Source organism: Cervus elaphus, chromosome X, assembly GCF_910594005.1.
Source record: "Cervus elaphus chromosome X, mCerEla1.1, whole genome shotgun sequence".
Lineage (NCBI taxonomy): Eukaryota > Metazoa > Chordata > Mammalia > Artiodactyla > Cervidae > Cervus > Cervus elaphus.
Window position 1 is genome coordinate 39,329,017 of NC_057848.1, and position 22,379 is coordinate 39,351,395.

The following is a 22,379-nucleotide window of genomic DNA, read 5'->3' on the forward strand; positions in this document are numbered from 1 at the left end:
GCACACTATGATGCACGGGTAAAACCTGGATTTGTTCCACGTGGCAAGGGGTTTCTACCAAACCCTAATACGTGAATCATCGAGGTAATTCTGGTCCTAACTCTCATCAGTAACAACAAACTGACAGAATCCATCACATCCCGGTCTCCCCAGGACACAGGGCTCAGAGTTTCAGACACTGTTGTTGATGCGGACCAGCGCTGGCCGGCTCCTCTGGATGTCCTTTTCTCTATGGTCTCCTGGCCCAGGAGAGCCCCCGAGAGGAGACACCTCTTCCGCCGACATTCCAGTGGAGCCGACCCAGCTGGGAGGGTTTGGAAGGTTTTTCTGCCTACCGTGGGCCTTTTTTAACACGCAAAGGGCGGAGGGAGAGGCCCAGCTCCAGAGGGTGGTTGGCATTTCTGGGGCAGCAGTGCCATCAAGCGGAAACCTCTTGAGCATGGCGTGCAGGCCCTTCCTGTGGATCCTGCTGGGGGAAGGCCTGTGACTCTAGGAAGTGAGGGTCTGGAGCACTCAGAAGATCCTGGGCGAACGTGGAGGCCTGTCGCCTCACCACGTGCGTGTGGGAGGAACAGGTAGTGGTGTTCTGGGGCCTGGCATACCCACCAAGCAGCCCCTGGCTGTCAAGCGCTCGGGGGCGTGGCGTAGGCAGCAGCCACGTTGAGGAACAAGGCTCTGAAGCGCCTGCCCCCGGCCCCCTGGCCCATCCTGCAGGAAGGCTACTTCTGCTAGGTTTACAAGGACTCAGGTTGCTGAACTAAGCCTGCCTTTGCCCAGTCTTAGGATTAAGGACACACCTCCTTGGAACCAGAGTAAACTGGACTCACATCCTTCAGAAAATCATCTTTCTCAAAGGCAAAGGAGTAAACCAAACAGTACACCGGTGAGTTCTCTTCCACACCCATCAGACAGGTGAAATCGGCTCCAGGAACATAATGGCCCTTGCCAGGCTCAAGTTAAAATGGAATTCAGGCGCCCTTGAACTTGAGAATGGTTGATAGTTGAATCAAGCAGGGAAAACTGTAGCCACTAAGGATAGCTGAACACGCTACTAACCAGACAGTAACCCGAGAAATTCGGTGAGAGACCTGCCCTGAGAGGGGTGGCCTACTGTACTAAGCGGGTAACACAACCAAAGCACGGCTGAGGGCTGTATTCCGCACCTACGAGAAGTGTGAAATCAGTGTCTGGTCTCGGTCTATGCCTCAACGCTGGCTCCACACCAAGGCAACGAAGGAGCCGGCGATCACGCTCTTTTCTTACTTTAGCGAGCCGCCACCTGGAAAGGAAAGAAAACACCATTTTGCACCTTTGCCACATATGCAGATCAACATCCTTCACTAAGAATTTAGCTTGAAAAATATAAGAAGCAAAACAAAAAACGCACCAGTCACCTCCTAGTTCCATTAACAGAAACCAAACAAAGAAACCCGATCGAACCACACTACCTACCCTGAGGAGTAAAAGTGAAAGTGAAGGCCCTCAGTCAAGTCCAACTATTTGCAAACCCACAGACTGGAGCCTAGCAGGCTCCTCCGTCCATAGGATATTCCAGGCAAAAATACTGGAGTGGGTTGCCATTTCCTTCTCCAGCAGCAGTCAGCCTAAATGTCCAGATGGTCTGGACTTTATTCTGGAAACCCACTGTGATGTAACTCACTGTGACCATTTAGTCGCCCGTAGAGTCACTTCCTGGGACTGAGGTTGCAGTTCCACATACTGATGACCTTACCTGCTTACCTAAACTAGTAGCCCTGAGGTTTGCGAAATGAATAACCTGTTAGCCCTGCATCCACGGATACACAACCGTTCTCACGCTTACCACTTATTGATTCCCGTGAGGGATGGATGGGTATCCTGGCACAAGGGCCACGTGACATAAGTCTAGGGTTTCTACACCACGCTCAGTCACGTAGCTGGAAACCAGTGATCAAGGTGGACGGAGCCCCATAACTAAGAATGCTCTGTGGGGACCAATCTCTACACCTGTTCCATAAGCATCCATAATTCCAGGAGCGCACACTATGATGCATGGCTAGAACCTGGATTTTTTCCAACTGCCAAGGGTTTTCAACCCAACCCTAATACGTGAATCATCAAGTTAATTCTGGTCCTAACCCTGATCAGTAACAACAAAGTGACAGAATCCATCACATCCCTGTCTCCCCAGGAAGCAGTGGCCAGGACACAGGGCTCAGAGCCTCAGACTGCTGTCGATATGGACCAGAGCTGGACGGCTCCTCTCGATGTCCTTCTCTCTATGGACTTACTGCCCAGGAGAGCCCCCCGGAGAGGAGACACTCTTCCCCCAACACTCCAGTGGAGACAACGGAGCTGGGAGGGTTTGGAAGGTTTTTTTGGCTACCGTGGGCCTTTTTTAACACGCAAAGGGCGGAGGGAGAGGCCCAGCTCCAGAGGGTGGTTGGCATTTCTGGAGCAACAGTGCCATCAAGCGGAAACCTTTTGAGCATGGCATGCAGGCCCTTCCTGTGGATCCTGCTGGGGGAAGGCCCGTGACTGGGGTCTGGAGCACTCAGAAGATCCTGGGCGAACCTGGTGGCCAGCCACTTCACCAGAACAGGTGTGGGACCAACAGGGAGTGGTGTCCTGGGGCCTGGCTTACCCACCAAGGAGCCCCTGGCTGTCAAGCACTCGGGGGCATGGCGTCGGCAGCGGCCATGTTCAAGAACAAGGCTCTGAAGCGCCTGCCCCCGGCCACCTGGCGATCCTGCAGGAAGGCTACTTTTGATAGGTTTACAAGGACTCAGGTTGCTGAACTAACCCTGCCTTTGCTCATTCTTAGCATTAACAAAGCACCTCCATGAAACCAGGGCAAACTGGATTAAGATGCTTCGGAAAATCATCTTTCTCAAAGGCAAAGGAGTAAAACACAAAGTATACCAGGGAGTTCTCGTCCACACCCATCAGATGTGTGAAATCGGCTCCAGGAAAAAAACGGCCCTTGCCGGGCTTGAGTTTAAATTAAATTCAGGCGCCTTCGAACTTGCAAATGTGTGACAGTTGAAACAAGCAGGGAAAACTTTTCTGATCATTACGGTCACACAACTGTAGCCACTGAGTATACCTCAACACGCTACTAACCAGACAGTAACCCGAGATATTCGGTGAGAGACCTGCCCTGAGAGAGGTGTCTACTGTACAGAAGCGGGTAACAGAACCAAAGGACGACTGAGGGCTGTATTCCGCACCTACGAGACGTGTGAAATCAGTGTCTGGTCTCGGTCTACGCCTCAACGCTGGCTCCACACCAAGGCAACGAAGGAGCCGGTGATCACACTCTTCTCTTACTTTAGCAAGCCGCCACCTGGAATGGAAAGAAAACACCATTTTGCACCTTTGCCACATATGCAGATCAACATCCTTCAGTAACAACTCAGCTTGAAAAACATAAGAAGCAAAACAAAAAACGCACCAGTCACCTCCTAGTTCCATTAACAGAAACCAAACAAAACCCTATCGAAACACACTACCTACCCTTAGGAGAAGTCAGCCTGAATGTCCAGATGGTCTGGACTTTATACTGCAAACCCACTGTGACGTACCCGACTGTGACCATTTAGCCGCCCGTAGAGTCACTTCCTGGGACTGAGGTTGCAGTTCCACATACTAGTGACCGTTCCTGCTTACCTAAACTAGTAGCCCCGAGGTTTGCGAAATGAATAACCTGTTCGCCTTGCATCCACAGATACTCAAACGTTCTCCAGCTTACCACTTACTGATGCCCGTGGGGGATGGGTGTCCTGGCACAAGGGCCACGTGACATAAGTCTAGGGTTTGTTCAGCACGCTCAGTCACCTAGCAGGAAACAACTTACCAAAGTGGACGGAGCCCCATAATTAAGAATGCTCTGTGGGGACCAATCTCTACACCTGTTCCAAAAGGATCCATTATTGCAGGAGAGCACACTATGATGCACGGGTAAAACCTGGATTTGTTCCACGTGGCAAGGGGTTTCTACCAAACCCTAATACGTGAATCATCGAGGTAATTCTGGTCCTAACTCTCATCAGTAACAACAAACTGACAGAATCCATCACATCCCGGTCTCCCCAGGACACAGGGCTCAGAGTTTCAGACACTGTTGTTGATGCGGACCAGCGCTGACCGGCTCCTCTGGATGTCCTTTTCTCTATGGTCTCCTGGCCCAGGAGAGCCCCCGAGAGGAGACACCTCTTCCGCCGACATTCCAGTGGAGCCGACCCAGCTGGGAGGGTTTGGAAGGTTTTTCTGCCTACCGTGGGCCTTTTTTAACACGCAAAGGGCGGAGGGAGAGACCCAGCTCCAGAGGGTGGTTGGCATTTCTGGGGCAGCAGTGCCATCAAGCGGAAACCTCTTGAGCATGGCATGCAGGCCCTTCCTGTGGATCCTGCTGGGGGAAGGCCTGTGACTCTAGGAAGTGAGGGTCTGGAGCACTCAGAAGATCCTGGGCGAACGTGGAGGCCTGTCGCCTCACCACGTGCGTGTGGGAGGAACAGGTAGTGGTGTTCTGGGGCCTGGCATACCCACCAAGCAGCCCCTGGCTGTCAAGCGCTCGGGGGCGTGGCGTAGGCAGCAGCCACGTTGAGGAACAAGGCTCTGAAGCGCCTGCCCCCGGCCCCCTGGCCCATCCTGCAGGAAGGCTACTTCTGCTAGGTTTACAAGGACTCAGGTTGCTGAACTAAGCCTGCCTTTGCCCAGTCTTAGGATTAAGGACACACCTCCTTGGAACCAGAGTAAACTGGACTCACATCCTTCAGAAAATCATCTTTCTCAAAGGCAAAGGAGTAAACCAAACAGTACACCGGTGAGTTCTCTTCCACACCCATCAGACAGGTGAAATCGGCTCCAGGAACATAATGGCCCTTGCCAGGCTCAAGTTAAAATGGAATTCAGGCGCCCTTGAACTTGAGAATGGTTGATAGTTGAATCAAGCAGGGAAAACTGTAGCCACTAAGGATAGCTGAACACGCTACTAACCAGACAGTAACCCGAGAAATTCGGTGAGAGACCTGCCCTGAGAGGGGTGGCCTACTGTACTAAGCGGGTAACAGAACCAAAGCACGGCTGAGGGCTGTATTCCGCACCTACGAGAAGTGTGAAATCAGTGTCTGGTCTCGGTCTATGCCTCAACGCTGGCTCCACACCAAGGCAACGAAGGAGCCGGCGATCACGCTCTTTTCTTACTTTAGCGAGCCGCCACCTGGAAAGGAAAGAAAACACCATTTTGCACCTTTGCCACATATGCAGATCAACATCCTTCACTAAGAATTTAGCTTGAAAAATATAAGAAGCAAAACAAAAAACGCACCAGTCACCTCCTAGTTCCATTAACAGAAACCAAACAAAGAAACCCGATCGAACCACACTACCTACCCTGAGGAGTAAAAGTGAAAGTGAAGTCCCTCAGTCAAGTCCAACTATTTGCAAACCCACGGACTGGAGCCTAGTAGGCTCCTCCGTCCATAGGATATTCCAGGCAAAAATACTGGAGTGGGTTGCCATTTCCTTCTCCAGCAGCAGTCAGCCTAAATTTCCAGATGGTCTGGACTTTATTCTGGAAACCCACTGTGATGTAACTCACTGTGACCATTTAGTCGCCCGTAGAGTCACTTCCTGGCACTGAGGTTGCAGTTCCACATACTGATGACCTTACCTGCTTACCTAAACTAGTAGCCCTGAGGTTTGCGAAATGAATAACCTGTTAGCCCTGCATCCACGGATACACAACCGTTCTCACGCTTACCACTTATTGATTCCCGTGAGGGATGGATGGGTATCCTGGCACAAGGGCCACATGACATAAGTCTAGGGTGTCTACAGCACGCTCAGTCACGTAGCTGGAAACCAGTGATCAAGGTGGACGGAGCCCCATAACTAAGAATGCTCTGTGGGGACCAATCTCTACACCTGCTCCAAAAGCATCCATAATTCCAGGAGCGCACACTATGATGCATGGCTAGAACCTGGATTTTTTCCAACTGCCAAGGGTTTTCAACCCAACCCTAATACGTGAATCATCAAGTTAATTCTGGTCCTAACCCTGATCAGTAACAACAAAGTGACAGAATCCATCACATCCCTGTCTCCCCAGGAAGCAGTGGCCAGGACACAGGGCTCAGAGTCTCGGACTGCTGTCTCAAGAGTCTCAGACTGCTGTCGATATGGACCAGAGCTGGACGGCTCCTCTCGATGTCCTTCTCTCTATGGACTTACTGCCCAGGAGAGCCCCCCGGAGAGGAGACACTCTTCCCCCAACACTCCAGTGGAGACAACGGAGCTGGGAGGGTTTGGAAGGTTTTTTTGGCTACCGTGGGCCTTTTTTAACACGCAAAGGGCGGAGGGAGAGGCCCAGCTCCAGAGGGTGGTTGGCATTTCTGGAGCAACAGTGCCATCAAGCGGAAACCTTTTGAGCATGGCATGCAGGCCCTTCCTGTGGATCCTGCTGGGGGAAGGCCCGTGACTGGGGTCTGGAGCACTCAGAAGATCCTGGGCGAACCTGGTGGCCAGCCACTTCACCAGAACAGGTGTGGGACCAACAGGGAGTGGTGTCCTGGGGCCTGGCTTACCCACCAAGGAGCCCCTGGCTGTCAAGCGCTCGGGGGCATGGCGTCGGCAGCGGCCATGTTCAAGAACAAGGCTCTGAAGCGCCTGCCTCCGGCCACCTGGCGATCCTGCAGGAAGGCTACTTTTGATAGGTTTACAAGGACTCAGGTTGCTGAACTAACCCTGCCTTTGCTCAGTCTTAGCATTAACGAAGCACCTCCATGAAACCAGGGCAAACTGGATTAAGATGCTTCGGAAAATCATCTTTCTCAAAGGCAAAGGAGTAAAACACAAAGTATACCAGGGAGTTCTCGTCCACACCCATCAGATGTGTGAAATCGGCTCCAGGAAAAAAACGGCCCTTGCCGGGCTTGAGTTTAAATTAAATTCAGGCGCCTTCGAACTTGCAAATGTGTGACAGTTGAAACAAGCAGGGAAAACTTTTCTGATCATTACGGTCACACAACTGTAGCCACTGAGTATACCTCAACACGCTACTAACCAGACAGTAACCCGAGATATTCGGTGAGAGACCTGCCCTGAGAGAGGTGTCTACTGTACAGAAGCGGGTAACAGAACCAAAGGACGACTGAGGGCTGTATTCCGCACCTACGAGACGTGTGAAATCAGTGTCTGGTCTCGGTCTATGCCTCAACGCTGGCTCCACACCAAGGCAACGAAGGAGCCGTTGATCACACTCTTCTCTTACTTTAGCAAGCCGCCACCTGGAATGGAAAGAAAACACCATTTTGCACCTTTGCCACATATGCAGATCAACATCCTTCAGTAAGAACTCAGCTTGAAAAACATAAGAAGCAAAACAAAAAACGCACCAGTCACCTCCTAGTTCCATTAACAGAAACCAAACAAAACCCTATCGAAACACACTACCTACCCTTAGGAGAAGTCAGCCTGAATGTCCAGATGGTCTGGACTTTATACTGCAAACCCACTGTGACGTACCCGACTGTGACCATTTAGCCGCCCGTAGAGTCACTTCCTGGGACTGAGGTTGCAGTTCCACATACTAGTGACCGTTCCTGCTTACCTAAACTAGTAGCCCCGAGGTTTGCGAAATGAATAACCTGTTCGCCTTGCATCCACAGATACTCAAACGTTCTCCAGCTTACCACTTACTGATGCCCGTGGGGGATGGGTGTCCTGGCACAAGGGCCACGTGACATAAGTCTAGGGTTTGTTCAGCACGCTCAGTCACCTAGCTGGAAACAACTTACCAAAGTGGACGGAGCCCCATAAGTAAGAATGCTCTGTGGGGACCAATCTCTACACCTGTTCCAAAAGGATCCATTATTGCAGGAGAGCACACTATGATGCACGGGTAAAACCTGGATTTGTTCCACGTGGCAAGGGGTTTCTACCAAACCCTAATACGTGAATCATCGAGGTAATTCTGGTCCTAACTCTCATCAGTAACAACAAACTGACAGAATCCATCACATCCCGGTCTCCCCAGGACACAGGGCTCAGAGTTTCAGACACTGTTGTTGATGCGGACCAGCGCTGGCCGGCTCCTCTGGATGTCCTTTTCTCTATGGTCTCCTGGCCCAGGAGAGCCCCCGAGAGGAGACACCTCTTCCGCCGACATTCCAGTGGAGCCGACCCAGCTGGGAGGGTTTGGAAGGTTTTTCTGCCTACCGTGGGCCTTTTTTAACACGCAAAGGGCGGAGGGAGAGGCCCAGCTCCAGAGGGTGGTTGGCATTTCTGGGGCAGCAGTGCCATCAAGCGGAAACCTCTTGAGCATGGCGTGCAGGCCCTTCCTGTGGATCCTGCTGGGGGAAGGCCTGTGACTCTAGGAAGTGAGGGTCTGGAGCACTCAGAAGATCCTGGGCGAACGTGGAGGCCTGTCGCCTCACCACGTGCGTGTGGGAGGAACAGGTAGTGGTGTTCTGGGGCCTGGCATACCCACCAAGCAGCCCCTGGCTGTCAAGCGCTCGGGGGCGTGGCGTAGGCAGCAGCCACGTTGAGGAACAAGGCTCTGAAGCGCCTGCCCCCGGCCCCCTGGCCCATCCTGCAGGAAGGCTACTTCTGCTAGGTTTACAAGGACTCAGGTTGCTGAACTAAGCCTGCCTTTGCCCAGTCTTAGGATTAAGGACACACCTCCTTGGAACCAGAGTAAACTGGACTCACATCCTTCAGAAAATCATCTTTCTCAAAGGCAAAGGAGTAAACCAAACAGTACACCGGTGAGTTCTCTTCCACACCCATCAGACAGGTGAAATCGGCTCCAGGAACATAATGGCCCTTGCCAGGCTCAAGTTAAAATGGAATTCAGGCGCCCTTGAACTTGAGAATGGTTGATAGTTGAATCAAGCAGGGAAAACTGTAGCCACTAAGGATAGCTGAACACGCTACTAACCAGACAGTAACCCGAGAAATTCGGTGAGAGACCTGCCCTGAGAGGGGTGGCCTACTGTACTAAGCGGGTAACACAACCAAAGCACGGCTGAGGGCTGTATTCCGCACCTACGAGAAGTGTGAAATCAGTGTCTGGTCTCGGTCTATGCCTCAACGCTGGCTCCACACCAAGGCAACGAAGGAGCCGGCGATCACGCTCTTTTCTTACTTTAGCGAGCCGCCACCTGGAAAGGAAAGAAAACACCATTTTGCACCTTTGCCACATATGCAGATCAACATGCTTCACTAAGAATTTAGCTTGAAAAATATAAGAAGCAAAACAAAAAACGCACCAGTCACCTCCTAGTTCCATTAACAGAAACCAAACAAAGAAACCGGATCGAACCACACTACCTACCCTGAGGAGTAAAAGTGAAAGTGAAGGCCCTCAGTCAAGTCCAACTATTTGCAAACCCACGGACTGGAGCCTAGCAGGCTCCTCCGTCCATAGGATATTCCAGGCAAAAATACTGGAGTGGGTTGCCATTTCCTTCTCCAGCAGCAGTCAGCCTAAATGTCCAGATGGTCTGGACTTTATTCTGGAAACCCACTGTGATGTAACTCACTGTGACCATTTAGTCGCCCGTAGAGTCACTTCCTGGGACTGAGGTTGCAGTTCCACATACTGATGACCTTACCTGCTTGCCTAAACTAGTAGCCCTGAGGTTTGCGAAATGAATAACCTGGTAGCCCTGCATCCACGGATACACAACCGTTCTCACGCTTACCACTTATTGATTCCCGTGAGGGATGGATGGGTATCCTGGCACAAGGGCCACGTGACATAAGTCTAGGGTGTCTACAGCACACTCAGTCACGCAGCTGGAAACCAGTGATCAAGGTGGACGGAGCCCCATAACTAAGAATGCTCTGTGGGGACCAATCTCTACACCTGCTCCAAAAGCATCCATAATTCCAGGAGCGCACACTATGATGCATGGCTAGAACCTGGATTTTTTCCAACTGCCAAGGGTTTTCAACCCAACCCTAATACGTGAATCATCAAGTTAATTCTGGTCCTAACCCTGATCAGTAACAACAAAGTGACAGAATCCATCACATCCCTGTCTCCCCAGGAAGCAGTGGCCAGGACACAGGGCTCAGAGTCTCGGACTGCTGTCTCAAGAGTCTCAGACTGCTGTCGATATGGACCAGAGCTGGACGGCTCCTCTCGATGTCCTTCTCTCTATGGACTTACTGCCCAGGAGAGCCCCCCGGAGAGGAGACACTCTTCCCCCAACACTCCAGTGGAGACAACGGAGCTGGGAGGGTTTGGAAGGTTTTTTTGGCTACCGTGGGCCTTTTTTAACACGCAAAGGGCGGAGGGAGAGGCCCAGCTCCAGAGGGTGGTTGGCATTTCTGGAGCAACAGTGCCATCAAGCGGAAACCTTTTGAGCATGGCATGCAGGCCCTTCCTGTGGATCCTGCTGGGGGAAGGCCCGTGACTGGAGGAAGTGAGGGTCTGGAGCACTCAGAAGATCCTGGGCGAACCTGGTGGCCAGCCACTTCAGCAGAACAGGTGTGGGACCAACAGGGAGTGGTGTCCTGGGGCCTGGCTTACCCACCAAGGAGCCCCTGGCTGTCAAGCGCTCGGGAGCATGGCGTCGGCAGCGGCCATGTTCAAGAACAAGGCTCTGAAGCGCCTGCCCCCGGCCACCTGGCGATCCTGCAGGAAGGCTACTTTTGATAGGTTTACAAGGACTCAGGTTGCTGAACTAACCCTGCCTTTGCTCAGTCTTAGCATTAACAAAGCACCTCCATGAAACCAGGGCAAACTGGATTAAGATGCTTCGGAAAATCATCTTTCTCAAAGGCAAAGGAGTAAAACACAAAGTATACCAGGGAGTTCTCGTCCACACCCATCAGATGTGTGAAATCGGCTCCAGGAAAAAAACGGCCCTTGCCGGGCTTGAGTTTAAATTAAATTCAGGCGCCTTCGAACTTGCAAATGTGTGACAGTTGAAACAAGCAGGGAAAACTTTTCTGATCATTACGGTCACACAACTGTAGCCACTGAGTATACCTCAACACGCTACTAACCAGACAGTAACCCGAGATATTCGGTGAGAGACCTGCCCTGAGAGAGGTGTCTACTGTACAGAAGCGGGTAACAGAACCAAAGGACGACTGAGGGCTGTATTCCGCACCTACGAGACGTGTGAAATCACTGTCTGGTCTCGGTCTACGCCTCAACGCTGGCTCCACACCAAGGCAACGAAGGAGCCGTTGATCACACTCTTCTCTTACTTTAGCAAGCCGCCACCTGGAATGGAAAGAAAACACCATTTTGCACCTTTGCCACATATGCAGATCAACATCCTTCAGTAAGAACTCAGCTTGAAAAACATAAGAAGCAAAACAAAAAACGCACCAGTCACCTCCTAGTTCCATTAACAGAAACCAAACAAAACCCTATCGAACCACACTACCTACCCTTAGGAGAAGTCAGCCTGAATGTCCAGATGGTCTGGACTTTATACTGCAAAGCCACTGTGACGTACCCGACTGTGACCATTTAGCCGCCCGTAGAGTCACTTCCTGGGACTGAGGTTGCAGTTCCACATACTAGTGACCGTTCCTGCTTACCTAAACTAGTAGCCCCGAGGTTTGCGAAATGAATAACCTGTTCGCCTTGCATCCACAGATACTCAAACGTTCTCCAGCTTACCACTTACTGATGCCCGTGGGGGATGGGTGTCCTGGCACAAGGGCCACGTGACATAAGTCTAGGGTTTGTTCAGCACGCTCAGTCACCTAGCTGGAAACAACTTACCAAAGTGGACGGAGCCCCATAATTAAGAATGCTCTGTGGGGACCAATCTCTACACCTGTTCCAAAAGGATCCATTATTGCAGGAGAGCACACTATGATGCACGGGTTAAACCTGGATTTGTTCCACGTGGCAAGGGGTTTCTACCAAACCCTAATACGTGAATCATCGAGGTAATTCTGGTCCTAACTCTCATCAGTAACAACAAACTGACAGATTCCATCACATCCCGGTCTCCCCAGGACACAGAGCTCAGAGTTTCAGACACTGTTGTTGATGCGGACCAGCGCTGGCCGGCTCCTCTGGATGTCCTTTTCTCTATGGTCTCCTGGCCCAGGAGAGCCCCCGAGAGGAGACACCTCTTCCGCCGACATTCCAGTGGAGCCGACCCAGCTGGGAGGGTTTGGAAGGTTTTTCTGGCTACCATGGGCCTTTTTTAACACGCAAAGGGCGGAGGGAGAGGCCCAGCTCCAGAGGGTGGTTGGCATTTCTGGGGCAGCAGTGCCATCAAGCGGAAACCTCTTGAGCATGGCGTGCAGGCCCTTCCTGTGGATCCTGCTGGGGGAAGGCCTGTGACTCTAGGAAGTGAGGGTCTGGAGCACTCAGAAGATCCTGGGCGAACCTGGAGGCCTGTCGCCTCACCACGTGCGTGTGGGAGGAACAGGTAGTGGTGTTCTGGGGCCTGGCATACCCACCAAGCAGCCCCTGGCTGTCAAGCGCTCGGGGGCGTGGCATAGGCAGCAGCCACGTTGAGGAACAAGGCTCTGAAGCGCCTGCCCCCGGCCCCCTGGCCCATCCTGCAGGAAGGCTACTTCTGCTAGGTTTACAAGGACTCAGGTTGCTGAACTAAGCCTGCCTTTGCCCAGTCTTAGGATTAAGGACACACCTCCTTGGAACCAGAGTAAACTGGACTCACATCCTTCAGAAAATCATCTTTCTCAAAGGCAAAGGAGTAAACCAAACAGTACACCGGTGAGTTCTCTTCCACACCCATCAGACAGGTGAAATCGGCTCCAGGAACATAATGGCCCTTGCCAGGCTCAAGTTAAAATGGAATTCAGGCGCCCTTGAACTTGAGAATGGTTGATAGTTGAATCAAGCAGGGAAAACTGTAGCCACTAAGGATAGCTGAACACGCTACTAACCAGACAGTAACCCGAGAAATTCGGTGAGAGACCTGCCCTGAGAGGGGTGGCCTACTCTACTAAGCGGGTAACAGAACCAAAGCACGGCTGAGGGCTGTATTCCGCACCTACGAGAAGTGTGAAATCAGTGTCTGGTCTCGGTCTATGCCTCAACGCTGGCTCCACACCAAGGCAACGAAGGAGCCGGCGATCACGCTCTTTTCTTACTTTAGCGAGCCGCCACCTGGAAAGGAAAGAAAACACCATTTTGCACCTTTGCCACATATGCAGATCAACATCCTTCACTAAGAATTTAGCTTGAAAAATATAAGAAGCAAAACAAAAAACGCACCAGTCACCTCCTAGTTCCATTAACAGAAACCAAACAAAGAAACCGGATCGAACCACACTACCTACCCTGAGGAGTAAAAGTGAAAGTGAAGTCCCTCAGTCAAGTCCAACTATTTGCAAACCCACGGACTGGAGCCTAGTAGGCTCCTCCGTCCATAGGATATTCCAGGCAAAAATACTGGAGTGGGTTGCCATTTCCTTCTCCAGCAGCAGTCAGCCTAAATGTCCAGATGGTCTGGACTTTATTCTGGAAACCCACTGTGATGTAACTCACTGTGACCATTTAGTCGCCCGTAGAGTCACTTCCTGGGACTGAGGTTGCAGTTCCACATACTGATGACCTTACCTGCTTACCTAAACTAGTAGCCCTGAGGTTTGCGAAATGAATAACCTGGTAGCCCTGCATCCACAGATACACAACCGTTCTCACGCTTACCACTTATTGATTCCCGTGAGGGATGGATGGGTATCCTGGCACAAGGGCCACGTGACATAAGTCTAGGGTTTCTACAGCACGCTCAGTCACGTAGCTGGAAACCAGTGATCAAGGTGGACGGAGCCCCATAACTAAGAATGCTCTGTGGGGACCAATCTCTACAACTGTTCCAAAAGCATCCATAATTCCAGGAGCGCACACTATGATGCATGGCTAGAACCTGGATTTTTTCCAATTGCCAAGGGTTTTCAACCCAACCCTAATACGTGAATCATCAAGTTAATTCTGGTCCTAACCCTGATCAGTAACAACAAAGTGACAGAATCCATCACATCCCTGTCTCCCCAGGAAGCAGTGGCCAGGACACAGGGCTCAGAGTCTCGGACTGCTGTCTCAAGAGTCTCAGACTGCTGTCGATATGGACCAGAGCTGGACGGCTCCTCTCGATGTCCTTCTCTCTATGGACTTACTGCCCAGGAGAGCCCCCCGGAGAGGAGACACTCTTCCCCCAACACTCCAGTGGAGACAACGGAGCTGGGAGGGTTTGGAAGGTTTTTTTTGGCTACCGTGGGCCTTTTTTAACACGCAAAGGGCGGAGGGAGAGGCCCAGCTCCAGAGGGTGGTTGGCATTTCTGGAGCAACAGTGCCATCAAGCGGAAACCTTTTGAGCATGGCATGCAGGCCCTTCCTGTGGATCCTGCTGGGGGAAGGCCCGTGACTGGGGTCTGGAGCACTCAGAAGATCCTGGGCGAACCTGGTGGCCAGCCACTTCACCAGAACAGGTGTGGGACCAACAGGGAGTGGTGTCCTGGGGCCTGGCTTACCCACCAAGGAGCCCCTGGCTGTCAAGCGCTCGGGGGCATGGCGTCGGCAGCGGCCATGTTCAAGAACAAGGCTCTGAAGCGCCTGCCCCCGGCCACCTGGCGATCCTGCAGGAAGGCTACTTTTGATAGGTTTACAAGGACTCAGGTTGCTGAACTAACCCTGCCTTTGCTCAGTCTTAGCATTAACGAAGCACCTCCATGAAACCAGGGCAAACTGGATTAAGATGCTTCGGAAAATCATCTTTCTCAAAGGCAAAGGAGTAAAACACAAAGTATACCAGGGAGTTCTCGTCCACACCCATCAGATGTGTGAAATCGGCTCCAGGAAAAAAACGGCCCTTGCCGGGCTTGAGTTTAAATTAAATTCAGGCGCCTTTGAACTTGCAAATGTGTGACAGTTGAAACAAGCAGGGAAAACTTTTCTGATCATTACGGTCACACAACTGTAGCCACTGAGTATACCTCAACACGCTACTAACCAGACAGTAACCCGAGATATTCGGTGAGAGACCTGCCCTGAGAGAGGTGTCTACTGTACAGAAGCGGGTAACAGAACCAAAGGACGACTGAGGGCTGTATTCCGCACCTACGAGACGTGTGAAATCAGTGTCTGGTCTCGGTCTACGCCTCAACGCTGGCTCCACACCAAGGCAACGAAGGAGCCGGTGATCACACTCTTCTCTTACTTTAGCAAGCCGCCACCTGGAATGGAAAGAAAACACCATTTTGCACCTTTGCCACATATGCAGATCAACATCCTTCAGTAAGAACTCAGCTTGAAAAACATAAGAAGCAAAACAAAAAACGCACCAGTCACCTCCTAGTTCCATTAACAGAAACCAAACAAAACCCTATCGAACCACACTACCTACCCTTAGGAGAAGTCAGCCTGAATGTCCAGATGGTCTGGACTTTATACTGCAAAGCCACTGTGACGTACCCGACTGTGACCATTTAGCCGCCCGTAGAGTCACTTCCTGGGACTGAGGTTGCAGTTCCACATACTAGTGACCGTTCCTGCTTACCTAAACTAGTAGCCCCGAGGTTTGCGAAATGAATAACCTGTTCGCCTTGCATCCACAGATACTCAAACGTTCTCCAGCTTACCACTTACTGATGCCCGTGGGGGATGGGTGTCCTGGCACAAGGGCCACGTGACATAAGTCTAGGGTTTGTTCAGCACGCTCAGTCACCTAGCTGGAAACAACTTACCAAAGTGGACGGAGCCCCATAATTAAGAATGCTCTGTGGGGACCAATCTCTACACCTGTTCCAAAAGGATCCATTATTGCAGGAGAGCACACTATGATGCACGGGTAAAACCTGGATTTGTTCCACGTGGCAAGGGGTTTCTACCAAACCCTAATACGTGAATCATCGAGGTAATTCTGGTCCTAACTCTCATCAGTAACAACAAACTGACAGAATCCATCACATCCCGGTCTCCCCAGGACACAGGGCTCAGAGTTTCAGACACTGTTGTTGATGCGGACCAGCGCTGGCCGGCTCCTCTGGATGTCCTTTTCTCTATGGTCTCCTGGCCCAGGAGAGCCCCCGAGAGGAGACACCTCTTCCGCCGACATTCCAGTGGAGCCGACCCAGCTGGGAGGGTTTGGAAGGTTTTTCTGGCTACCGTGGGCCTTTTTTAACACGCAAAGGGCGGAGGGAGAGGCCCAGCTCCAGAGGGTGGTTGGCATTTCTGGGGCAGCAGTGCCATCAAGCGGAAACCTCTTGAGCATGGCGTGCAGGCCCTTCCTGTGGATCCTGCTGGGGGAAGGCCTGTGACTCTAGGAAGTGAGGGTCTGGAGCACTCAGAAGATCCTGGGCGAACCTGGAGGCCTGTCACCTCACCACGTGCGTGTGGGAGGAACAGGTAGTGGTGTTCTGGGGCCTGGCATACCCACCAAGCAGCCCCTGGCTGTCAAGCGCTCGGGGGCGTGGCGTAGGCAGCAGCCACGTTGAGGAACAAGGCTCTGAAGCGCCTGCCCCCGGCCCCCTGGCCCATCCTGCAGGAAGGCTACTTCTGCTAGGTTTACAAGGACTCAGGTTGCTGAACTAAGCCTGCCTTTGCCCAGTCTTAGGATTAAGGACACACCTCCTTGGAACCAGAGTAAACTGGACTCACATCCTTCAGAAAATCATCTTTCTCAAAGGCAAAGGAGTAAACCAAACAGTACACCGGTGAGTTCTCTTCCACACCCATCAGACAGGTGAAATCGGCTCCAGGAACATAATGGCCCTTGCCAGGCTCAAGTTAAAATGGAATTCAGGCGCCCTTGAACTTGAGAATGGTTGATAGTTGAATCAAGCAGGGAAAACTGTAGCCACTAAGGATAGCTGAACACGCTACTAACCAGACAGTAACCCGAGAAATTCGGTGAGAGACCTGCCCTGAGAGGGGTGGCCTACTCTACTAAGCGGGTAACAGAACCAAAGCACGGCTGAGGGCTGTATTCCGCACCTACGAGAAGTGTGAAATCAGTGTCTGGTCTCGGTCTATGCCTCAACGCTGGCTCCACACCAAGGCAACGAAGGAGCCGGCGATCACGCTCTTTTCTTACTTTAGCGAGCCGCCACCTGGAAAGGAAAGAAAACACCATTTTGCACCTTTGCCACATATGCAGATCAACATCCTTCACTAAGAATTTAGCTTGAAAAATATAAGAAGCAAAACAAAAAACGCACCAGTCACCTCCTAGTTCCATTAACAGAAACCAAACAAAGAAACCGGATCGAACCACACTACCTACCCTGAGGAGTAAAAGTGAAAGTGAAGTCCCTCAGTCAAGTCCAACTATTTGCAAACCCACGGACTGGAGCCTAGTAGGCTCCTCCGTCCATAGGATATTCCAGGCAAAAATACTGGAGTGGGTTGCCATTTCCTTCTCCAGCAGCAGTCAGCCTAAATGTCCAGATGGTCTGGACTTTATTCTGGAAACCCACTGTGATGTAACTCACTGTGACCATTTAGTCGCCCGTAGAGTCACTTCCTGGGACTGAGGTTGCAGTTCCACATACTGATGACCTTACCTGCTTACCTAAACTAGTAGCCCTGAGGTTTGCGAAATGAATAACCTGGTAGCCCTGCATCCACGGATACACAACCGTTCTCACGCTTACCACTTATTGATTCCCGTGAGGGATGGATGGGTATCCTGGCACAAGGGCCACGTGACATAAGTCTAGGGTTTCTACAGCACGCTCAGTCACGTAGCTGGAAACCAGTGATCAAGGTGGACGGAGCCCCATAACTAAGAATGCTCTGTGGGGACCAATCTCTACACCTGTTCCAAAAGCATCCATAATTCCAGGAGCGCACACTATGATGCATGGCTAGAATCTGGATTTTTTCCAACTGCCAAGGGTTTTCAACCCAACCCTAATACGTGAATCATCAAGTTAATTCTGGTCCTAACCCTGATCAGTAACAACAAAGTGACAGAATCCATCACATCCCTGTCTCCCCAGGAAGCAGTGGCCAGGACACAGGGCTCAGAGTCTCGGACTGCTGTCTCAAGAGTCTCAGACTGCTGTCGATATGGACCAGAGCTGGACGGCTCCTCTCGATGTCCTTCTCTCTATGGACTTACTGCCCAGGAGAGCCCCCCGGAGAGGAGACACTCTTCCCCCAACACTCCAGTGGAGACAACGGAGCTGGGAGGGTTTGGAAGGTTTTTTTGGCTACCGTGGGCCTTTTTTAACACGCAAAGGGCGGAGGGAGAGGCCCAGCTCCAGAGGGTGGTTGGCATTTCTGGAGCAACAGTGCCATCAAGCGGAAACCTTTTGAGCATGGCATGCAGGCCCTTCCTGTGGATCCTGCTGGGGGAAGGCCCGTGACTGGGGTCTGGAGCACTCAGAAGATCCTGGGCGAACCTGGTGGCCAGCCACTTCACCAGAACAGGTGTGGGACCAACAGGGAGTGGTGTCCTGGGGCCTGGCTTACCCACCAAGGAGCCCCTGGCTGTCAAGCGCTCGGGGGCATGGCGTCGGCAGCGGCCATGTTCAAGAACAAGGCTCTGAAGCGCCTGCCCCCGGCCACCTGGCGATCCTGCAGGAAGGCTACTTTTGATAGGTTTACAAGGACTCAGGTTGCTGAACTAACCCTGCCTTTGCTCAGTCTTAGCATTAACGAAGCACCTCCATGAAACCAGGGCAAACTGGATTAAGATGCTTCGGAAAATCATCTTTCTCAAAGGCAAAGGAGTAAAACACAAAGTATACCAGGGAGTTCTCGTCCACACCCATCAGATGTGTGAAATCGGCTCCAGGAAAAAAACGGCCCTTGCCGGGCTTGAGTTTAAATTAAATTCAGGCGCCTTTGAACTTGCAAATGTGTGACAGTTGAAACAAGCAGGGAAAACTTTTCTGATCATTACGGTCACACAACTGTAGCCACTGAGTATACCTCAACACGCTACTAACCAGACAGTAACCCGAGATATTCGGTGAGAGACCTGCCCTGAGAGAGGTGTCTACTGTACAGAAGCGGGTAACAGAACCAAAGGACGACTGAGGGCTGTATTCCGCACCTACGAGACGTGTGAAATCAGTGTCTGGTCTCGGTCTACGCCTCAACGCTGGCTCCACACCAAGGCAACGAAGGAGCCGGTGATCACACTCTTCTCTTACTTTAGCAAGCCGCCACCTGGAATGGAAAGAAAACACCATTTTGCACCTTTGCCACATATGCAGATCAACATCCTTCAGTAAGAACTCAGCTTGAAAAACATAAGAAGCAAAACAAAAAACGCACCAGTCACCTCCTAGTTCCATTAACAGAAACCAAACAAAAACACCCTATCGAAACACACTACCTACCCTTAGGAGAAGTCAGCCTGAATGTCCAGATGGTCTGGACTTTATACTGCAAACCCACTGTGACGTATCCGACTGTGACCATTTAGCCGCCCGTAGAGTCACTTCCTGGGACTGAGGTTGCAGTTCCACATACTAGTGACCGTTCCTGCTTACCTAAACTAGTAGCCCCGAGGTTTGCGAAATGAATAACCTGTTCGCCTTGCATCCACAGATACTCAAACGTTCTCCAGCTTACCACTTACTGATGCCCGTGGGGGATGGGTGTCCTGGCACAAGGGCCACGTGACATAAGTCTAGGGTTTGTTCAGCACGCTCAGTCACCTAGCTGGAAACAACTTACCAAAGTGGACGGAGCCCCATAAGTAAGAATGCTCTGTGGGGACCAATCTCTACACCTGTTCCAAAAGGATCCATTATTGCAGGAGAGCACACTATGATGCACGGGTAAAACCTGGATTTATTCCACGTGGCAAGGGGTTTCTACCAAACCCTAATACGTGAATCATCGAGGTAATTCTGGTCCTAACTCTCATCAGTAACAACAAACTGACAGAATCCATCACATCCCGGTCTCCCCAGGACACAGGGCTCAGAGTTTCAGACACTGTTGTTGATGCGGACCAGCGCTGGCCCGCTCCTCTGGATGTCCTTTTCTCTATGGTCTCCTGGCCCAGGAGAGCCCCCGAGAGGAGACACCTCTTCCGCCGACATTCCAGTGGAGCCGACCCAGCTGGGAGGGTTTGGAAGGTTTTTCTGGCTACCATGGGCCTTTTTTAACACGCAAAGGGCGGAGGGAGAGGCCCAGCTCCAGAGGGTGGTTGGCATTTCTGGGGCAGCAGTGCCATCAAGCGGAAACCTCTTGAGCATGGCATGCAGGCCCTTCCTGTGGATCCTGCTGGGGGAAGGCCCGTGACTGGAGGAAGTGAGGGTCTGGAGCACTCAGAAGATCCTGGGCGAACCTGGTGGCCAGCCACTTCACCAGAACAGGTGTGGGACCAACAGGGAGTGGTGTTCTGGGGCCTGGCTTACCCACCAAGGAGCCCCTGGCTGTCAAGCGCTCGGGGGCATGGCGTCGGCAGCGGCCATGTTCAAGAACAAGGCTCTGAAGCGCCTGCCCCCGGCCACCTGGCGATCCTGCAGGAAGGCTACTTTTGATAGGTTTACAAGGACTCAGGTTGCTGAACTAACCCTGCCTTTGCTCAGTTAATGCTTAGCATTAACGAAGCACCTCCATGGAACCAGGGTAAACTGGATTAAGATACTTCGGAACATCATCTTCCTCAATGGCAAAGGAGTAAAACACAAAGTATACCAGGGAGTTCTCGTCCACACCCATCAGATGTGTGAAATCGGCTCCAGGAAAAAAACGGCCCTTGCCGGGCTTGAGTTTAAATTAAATTCAGGCACCTTTGATTTTGAAATGTGTGACAGTTGAAACAAGCAGGGAAAACTTTTCTGATCATTGCGATCATACACTGTAGCCACTCAGTATACCTGGACAAGCTACTAACCATACAGTAACCCGAAGACTTCGGTGAGATACCTGCCTTGAGAGAGGTGCCTACTGTACAGAAGCGGGTAAGAGAACCAAAGCATGACTGAGGGCTGTATTCCGCACCTACGAGACATGTGAATTCAGTGTTTGCTCCTGGTCTATGGCTCAACGATGGTTCCACACAAAGGCAACGTACGAGCCATTCATCACTCTCTTTTCTTACTTTAGGAAGCCTCCACCTGGAAAGCAAAGAAAATACCATTTTACACCTTTGCCACATATGCAGATCAACATCCTTCAGTAAGAATTCATCTTGAAAAACATAAGAGACCAAACAAAAAACACACCAGTCACCTCCTAGTTCCAATAACAGAAAGCAAACAAAAACACCTGATTAAGCCACACTACCTACTTTTAGGAGAAGTCAGCCTAAATGTCCTGATGGTCTAGACTTTATACTTCAAACCCATTGTTATGTAACTGACTGTGACCATTTTGTTGCCCGTAGAGTCACTTGCTGGGAGTGAGGTTGCAATTCCACACAGTAATGATGTTTCCCGCTTACCTACACTAGTAACCCTGAGCTTTGCGAAATGAATAACCTGTTAGCCCTGCATCCACTGATACTCAAACGTTCTCCCGATTACCACTTATTGATTCCCGTGAAGGATGAGTGTCCTGCCAGAAGGGAGAAATGACAGTTAGGTATTTGCTGAGCACTCCCAGTCACCTAGTTAGAAAGAAGTTACAAAACTCGATGCAGCCACTTAAGTAAGAATTTTGTGTAGACACCAATATCCATACCTATTCCCCAAGGATCCCTATTACAGGAACACAGCCTTTGTATGTGTAGCTAGAACCCAGATTTATTCCAAGTAGCATAGGTCTTCAACCAGCCACTACTTATGTAAATCATCAAGGTTAATTCTGGCCCTAATCCTGACCAGTAATAGCAAAGTTACAGACTGAGGAGCTAAGATGGCGGAGTAATAGGACGGGGAGACCACTTTCTCCCCTACAAATTCATCGAAAGAACATTTGAACGCTGAGCAAACTCCACAAAACAATTTCTGATCACTAGCAGAGGACATCAGGCAGATGTCCCAGAAAACCAGCCCATTGTCTTCGAAAGGAGGTAGGACCAAATATAAAAGATAAAAAGAGAGACAAAAGAGTTAGGGACAGAGATCCGTCCTGGGAAGGGAGTCTTAATAGAGGAAGTTTCCAAACACCAGGAAACCCTCTCACCGGGATTCTGGGGGAAGTTTTCGAATCTCGGAGGGCAACCTAACCGGAAGGAAAAATAAAAACAATAAACAAAGTTACAGAATACATCACATCCCAGTCACCAGGAAATGGGGATCAGGCCATGTGGACTCAGAATCTCTTAGAGTGCTATGGACATGGACACAGATATGGATGGCTTCTTTTGCTCATCCTTATCTGTACATTCTTACTGCAGAGCAAAAGAGGAAACATCTCTTTCCACAACATTCCAGTGGATGGCTTGGAAGACTCTTGGCCCCCATGGGCCTTTTTTCACCTGCAAAGGGTGGAGGGAGAGGCCAGGCTCCAGAGTGTGGATAGCATTTCTGGGGCAAGA

At 51.2% G+C, this 22,379-nt stretch overlaps 1 long non-coding RNA gene across 15 annotated transcripts in view; it reads right to left on the bottom strand.

Moving 5' to 3' along the window:
* The window catches only part of LOC122689228, a 69,525-nt gene that overhangs the window by 43,471 nt on the left and 3,675 nt on the right, over positions 1 to 22,379 (bottom strand). For 11 of the 15 annotated variants that reach the window (XR_006339765.1, XR_006339767.1, XR_006339768.1 and 8 more), the window contains exons 2-12: positions 20,900 to 21,015; positions 18,993 to 19,108; positions 16,925 to 17,040; positions 15,050 to 15,165; positions 12,981 to 13,096; positions 11,106 to 11,221; positions 9,028 to 9,143; positions 7,153 to 7,268; positions 5,085 to 5,200; positions 3,210 to 3,325; positions 1,164 to 1,279 (exon numbers count right to left, since the gene is read on the bottom strand). This is a non-coding gene — a long non-coding RNA (uncharacterized LOC122689228). The remainder of the gene's footprint in view (positions 1 to 1,163; positions 1,280 to 3,209; positions 3,326 to 5,084; positions 5,201 to 7,152; positions 7,269 to 9,027; positions 9,144 to 11,105; positions 11,222 to 12,980; positions 13,097 to 15,049; positions 15,166 to 16,924; positions 17,041 to 18,992; positions 19,109 to 20,899; positions 21,016 to 22,379) is intronic. The other 4 variants (XR_006339763.1, XR_006339762.1, XR_006339759.1 and 1 more) reach the window with 4 other exon arrangements.